The sequence below is a fragment of the Setaria italica genome, chromosome II, assembly GCF_000263155.2.
Source record: "Setaria italica strain Yugu1 chromosome II, Setaria_italica_v2.0, whole genome shotgun sequence".
NCBI classification, from domain to species: domain Eukaryota; kingdom Viridiplantae; phylum Streptophyta; class Magnoliopsida; order Poales; family Poaceae; genus Setaria; species Setaria italica.
This window is the reverse complement of record NC_028451.1, coordinates 30,296,463-30,302,301: the sequence shown is the minus strand read 5'-3', so window position 1 is coordinate 30,302,301 and position 5,839 is coordinate 30,296,463. Positions and strand designations below refer to the sequence as shown.

The window sequence follows — 5,839 nt, the reverse complement described above, 5'->3', positions numbered from 1 at the left end:
TCTAATTGGTGACCGTAAACCATTCCTTGTGCCAGCCCTTGTTGGATTCCTTCAACTCGAGGTCGAAGTACTCCTGCATCCTTTTGGGTTGGAGCAAAAATCCACACCCACCAACAATCCTCTGTTTCTTGCCCTTCATCGCCACTATCTTCAGAGTATACAGATACCTCCAGAGATTGAAGTCGGGGAAGGGGGGGATTCCAAGGTATGCCTCGCACAGATGAATGAAGATGGTAATATCCAAAATCGAGTTAGGATTGAGATGTACTAGTTCAATCTTGTAAGTTGAGAAGACCCCGGAAGAAATCACCTATCGGGACCTCGAACCCACACTCGAAGAACGCCGAAAAACAACTGCCTCAGTCTTGTCCTTGGATGGGAACTCTTGCCCTGCGCAGGCCTTCCACTCCAGGAGGGACCTGGGCCCGAGGAGGCCCCGGTCGACGAGCGCTTGGATGTGCTCGTCCGTCATCACCAATTTTATCCAGTATGTGGATGGATCCGGTGCATTCCCCCCTTCCATCTCTTCGGTTTCTACTCCCTAGGACTTGGATCTAATAACCACTAATAACCGCGAGGCTCTAGATTCACATACGGCGGCGCGGTGACTGCCTTGGGTGGTAGCGGAGGAGTACGCGCGAGCAGATTGAAAAGCATGGCAGTGCGGCCTAGGGTTCACGGGTGCGGTGGTGGTGTGCTCCATGGATTGCGGCGGTGGCGACGCGAGTGTGGCGAATGCAAGTGAAAAATGAAGACCACGCCTGTTCGGCTTTTGAAGACGATGGTGTGACCTAGTGAAGGAATTGCGGGTTTTTCGTTATTGCGGTGCACGCACTGGATAGAATCTGCGGATTTTTCGTTATTACGGTGCACGCGCTGGACGGAATCCGCGGGTTTTCTGTAATGTTTTTCACGGCGTGCCTCCATGGCTCCGCCAGTCCTCGCGCTCACGCTCGGGGGTTGGGTGCCTAATTCTGGTCAGCGTGCTTCCGCCGCTCCACCAGTCCTCATACATACGGATTCATTCATGCTACGTTATGTTTTTTACCATTGGACCAATTATTTTTATCGCTTCAATGCTCGGGGCTACTCCATATGGAGTGTGTCTTGCGACGCCCTCCATGTCCTTCACTACGATCTACTGGATGCCCGACATTCATCAGCTCGGCGCTCGACTTCGCTCTGCGCGTATGGCTCTGCGTCCACTTGAATTTTCTTCTTTTTTTAGCACTTTGCAGTCTCTCCGTCACTATGATACCATCACAGCTTTAGCCGACCACATTCCAGGCTTCGCTGCGATGTCCTCAGCTTCCTGTCCCCTACACATCGCTCGGGGGCTTGAGGGATATGGGTACCCCATGGGTCCACACCGACTAGGATATTGGCCGGCTCTGGCAAGTGGGCCCACCCGACCAAAACGTGCAGGCCAAGGATGTGAAGATACTTGGAGCGCGAGTCAAGGAGGCTGGGTGATTCAAATCAGTCTAGATATTAAGGAATACTTGTTGTAATCCGACTCGAGTTGCTTTCCATGCAACAACTAACTAGATTAGATTCAAATAGACTTATAACCCTAGGTCGTCAGCCTATATAAGGCGTCCAATGGCGCCTCCCGAGGGCACATTAACTCTCTGCATACCTTACTAGCAATATAAATCAGCAAAACACAGGACATAGGGTATTACTCTTCGGAGGCCCAAACCTGTTTAAACCTTCATGTTCTCGTGATTACCTTCAAGTTCTTGATCTCGCAATCCTCCTTACCTACAAATTTACCACTTGGGTAACCCCCTGGTGGACTTCCCAACTACTAAATCCGACACACGTCATCACATTGACACTTTCGCCTCTTGATTGATGGGTGATGGGTGATGACACGATTGAAGAACAACTAGCATGGTTGGCTAGGGTCCATCTATCTTAGTATCGACATTCCAAGGATACGAGATAAATGGGTACACATTTTACATGAGAGTCTAAGACCAAAAGAGCACAAACCAAAATAGTGGTGTCCATATAGATGCAATAGACAACAATGGAAAAAAAGACAGATACTATGGTGCCATTGAGGAGATATGGGAACTAGAATATGGACCTTCGAAATCCCTCTGTTTCGGTGCCAATGGATGAAACTTACTGGAGGGGGCGTAACAACAGACAACTATGGGATGATAATTGTGGACCTCAACAAGAATGGATACAAAGATGAACCATGCGTCCTAGCCAATAATGCGACTCAAGTTTTCTACGTGAAGGACATGTCAAGCAAACCAATAAAAAAAGGTGCTAATAAGTTAGATGACCAGCCAAACACCACATAGTTCTTCCAGGAATAGGAAAATTATTGGAGTTAAGGACAAGACTGACATTTAAGAAGATTATGATCATTTCGATGATCTTCCTCCATTTTCAGTCAAGGTTGACCCAAGCATCCTGTTAGCCAAAGAGGACACTCCATACTTACGCCGCGATCAAAAGCAAGGGACCTTTCTCAAGATGAAGGTTATTAACGTTCTGCTAGATGATGATGTGTAATGTATTAGAACCATTATGTTGTGTTTTGTGGTCAAGTGACAAATTAACGTAATAACGCATTGTAATGATATGCCATGTATTCGATGAGTTTAGTAATAATACTATTTGCAAAAATCTCACCCTATTAAACAAGAACTAATTTTGCATGGTTAAAATATTAAATATTTAAATTTTTTAGCACCATTAAATATTAAATAATAAATTTACATACAATTAAACAAGTACATGACTAACTCATGGTAAACATGTTAATAACACTAGAGGCATTATTTTTCTAAATTTTTGCATGGTCAAAACTATTTTTTATAAGTATTATGACCATTATAACCTATTACTAATTTAAAATTAATAATTTTACTATGTTTGATATTTAACTGCATCTAATATTTTTATAGTGTATATCTAATCAACATCAAGCTAACAAATTATTTTTGCAGTTTTTATGAATGCTATTTGATTTACTATGCAATATAATATAATAGCAATTGTAAAAGAAAGAAAATAAAAAAATATTTAGGCGGGAAGCCAAAACAGTGGGCTATAATGCCCTTTAGTACCGGGTGATAAAAACACCCAGTACTAAAGGAGGGCAGTTTCGCTTTAGCGCGCTCTGCCCCCTTTAGTACCGGGTGGTGGCTGGACCCGGTACTAAAAGGTCGACCTTTAGTACCGATGCTAGCCAGCACCTGGTACTAAGGCCTTTAGTACCACTTCCTGGCTAGCACCCGTACTGGGGGTAAAAGCCCCACCGCGTGCCTTCCTCCCCAACACTTACCAAAAATCGCCCACAATGCCGACCCTCTCCTCCCGAATCCTCCGCCGCCACCGCCCCAACATCCTCCCTCATCCACACCGTCGCCATCCTTGTCGTCGCGCCTCCACCGCCTTCTCCGATGACTCCGATGCCGCGGCGTGCCCTAGCCATAACCCCTGTCGTGCCTCCGCTGCGCGTCCCTCCTCCATGTCGACGTCATGCACCCCTCCTCCACCAGCGCCGCGCATCAAAGGATCGCCCGGCCACGGGCGCCGTCTCTACTGACGTAAGCCCACAGCCGTGCTGACGTCATCTGTTCTTTTAAATTTCTTTATTTTTAGGATTATGGATAATTTTTTTTAAATATTGCTAGTAAAAGTATATAAATGGTGTTAGGAAAAAATTAAAAAAATAGAAAAGCGTAGAAATGGTGTTAAAATTGTGCTAGGAAATAAAGAAATAGTGCTAGGAAATTAAAGTAAATTATTGCTTGGAAAAAAATAGTGCTAGGAAATAAAGAAATTGTGTTATAAGTAGTATGGTGAATATAGAAATTGTGTTATAAAAAATAAAAAAATATAAAAATGTATAAGTAGTGTGGTGAATATAGAAAATTAGAAAATTTATAAATAGTGCTAGGAAATTAATGTACATTATTGCCATGCATTGCTTTATTAGCTCCAGAAATTAGTGGAATAGTGGTAGAAAATATATCAATAGTGCTAGAAATTGTAAAATGCCTACTACTTAGAATAATTCTTTGTCATTTATTGTGCATATTATTGTCATTTATTGTAAAAAAAATTATATAAGTATTAGTCATTTTTTTAGTCATTTATTTTTACAAAATGTATAAGTTGTAGCCATTCTTCTTTGTAGTCAATTATTGTTACAAAATATATAAATATTAGTCATTCGTTCCGTAGTCAATTATTGTTACAAAATGTATAAGTTTTAATTATTCATTCTTTTTTATTGTGATTTACTAGCAATTTAATGTAAATATTATTGTAGTCATTTATCGAAGCATGGTATATATCCTAGACTCTCTAAGGAGACCAAGAAATCAATACACCGACCTCATAGACATACTTAGCAGAGCATGGGATCGCTTCCGTCAACATCACTCGGTTGAATTAAAGAAGCAACTTCATATCCACCCCGAATTCTCGGTATGTATTGAATTTTCACATCTCGTGTCACTTCTTTGAACACAACAAATATTTCATAACTTCTTTTGCCATATATATAGTGCTTGAGACAGAATCCGGGAAATAATTTATGCAGATACTACATATGTGAGTTCATCCATGGCTTTGTATGTCCCAAGCATATAACTGACCACAAATTCAAAATACGTATACACATTTCTTAACAATAAATTAGTTTTAATTGTGTAGATCCATTGATCTAATATAATAACTTTTGCTAATGACATAGATTATGCACATGAAGGAAGAACTCCTCAAGATGGAAAAAATCAGGGCAATTCAAGAATAACTCAGTGGATTTATTCTGGATGAGGTAGTAAATCTCAAGGGAGAGTTCCATAATGATGGATCAAATCTGCATCATCGTCAGGACTCGGGTTCAAAAATAGTTGATCCAAAATGTTGAACTTGGAGAGTTGATGCAATGTAATATTGTTCATATATGTGTATACACAATATGTCTTTGTATAATATTATCTCAAATGTAATATTATAGATCAAATACAACTTTATATATATTGCGTATTAGAACTAATATACGTAAAAGAAATAAATATGAAATATTAATATAGAATAAAGAAATAGAAAAAAATGAGAAAATAAATAAAAAAGAATTTAGTACCAGTTGGTCTCCCCAACTGGTACTAAAGGGAGGTTTGGACCTGATGCTGAAGGCGTTTTCCCCAACCGTGATCATCATCTCTACGTAAATATCCTGATGAAATCCTTTTTTATTTTTATTAAGTCGTTGGTCTCATTTACTAGAGAAACATGGTACTAGTAAATATAAATCAGCTATGGCAGGAAGGCCCAAGATTTACTCCTTTTCGTTGCGCGGGCTAGGGATGGACATGCATCCTTGTATACTTATTGAAATGTAAGAATTATAACAACCTGGCCTATTAGCTCAGTTGGTTAGAGCGTCGTGCTAATAACGCGAAGGTCGCAGGTTCGAGACCTGCATGGGCCATTTTCTTTTGTCTGTTTGTGCTTTCATTCTTTGTCTTTTTACCGACCCACAGGCCTACATTCCAGGGCCCATGAAACCTTTCCAAGCCCAGTACTCTTTGCTCTGATTTTTGCGGGACTAATCTCCTTTGGTTCAAAGCTGCTGGCCCGCCAGAAGCAACATTCCGAGTTCCCTACAAAAAACAGCATCCGGTATATACAGAGTAATACGTTACGTGTGTGGACTTAGCAGGGAAGACGATCGGCCGACAATTAAGTGAGCACACAAGGATCAACGACGACTATTCGGTGTCGGACCATGCATCGGCAGCGACACCAGTATCATCATCAGAGGTTTGTTCGTTTCAGCGGCTTATAAGCTGAACTGAAC

The 5,839-nt window shown here is 41.3% G+C and overlaps 1 non-coding gene across 1 annotated transcript; it reads left to right on the top strand.

The window, feature by feature from the left end:
* Positions 1-5,396: 5,396 nt before the first annotated feature.
* On the top strand, positions 5,397-5,470 carry TRNAI-AAU. The gene has a single exon. It is a non-coding gene; the product is annotated as a tRNA-Ile (tRNA).
* Positions 5,471-5,839: the final 369 nt, after the last annotated feature.